Genomic DNA, 385 nt, shown 5'->3' with positions numbered 1-385 from the left:
TATACACTCACACAGACACACACACATACATTCACACACACAGACACACACAAGGGGAAGAAGGAAATAAATATTAAGTTTCCAAGATATGCCACAATTGTGCTTCCTCTTTGTCTATTTTGTCTCATTTTAATCCTCACCCAAAAAATCTCTGCCTAAATTATTACAAATATTTATCAGAGAAGGTCATTTTGTTTTCATGGGACACTACTTCCAAATGACAGAAAATGTGCCACAGAGTATGAAGTCAGAAACGTCCTTGTGGGTTTTACCATCACAGTTGTATTCTCAAATTCAACACCGTGAGCTGTTGAGTGTTCCTGAACTTCGTGTCTCTCCTGATGCGATGGAGGGAAGGAACACGGCTGGGGGAAACGAAGGAGGA

The 385-nt window shown here is 40.5% G+C and overlaps 1 protein-coding gene across 1 annotated transcript in view; it reads left to right on the top strand.

The window, feature by feature from the left end:
- The window catches only part of LAMA3 (laminin subunit alpha 3), a 245,007-nt gene that overhangs the window by 132,117 nt on the left and 112,505 nt on the right, over positions 1-385 (top strand). The window lies entirely within an intron of this gene.

The sequence above is a fragment of the Otolemur garnettii genome, unplaced genomic scaffold (genome assembly GCF_000181295.1).
Source record: "Otolemur garnettii isolate 467f Iridium unplaced genomic scaffold, OtoGar3 scaffold00012, whole genome shotgun sequence".
Lineage (NCBI taxonomy): Eukaryota > Metazoa > Chordata > Mammalia > Primates > Galagidae > Otolemur > Otolemur garnettii.
This window is presented reverse-complemented; position numbering and strand designations above follow the sequence as displayed.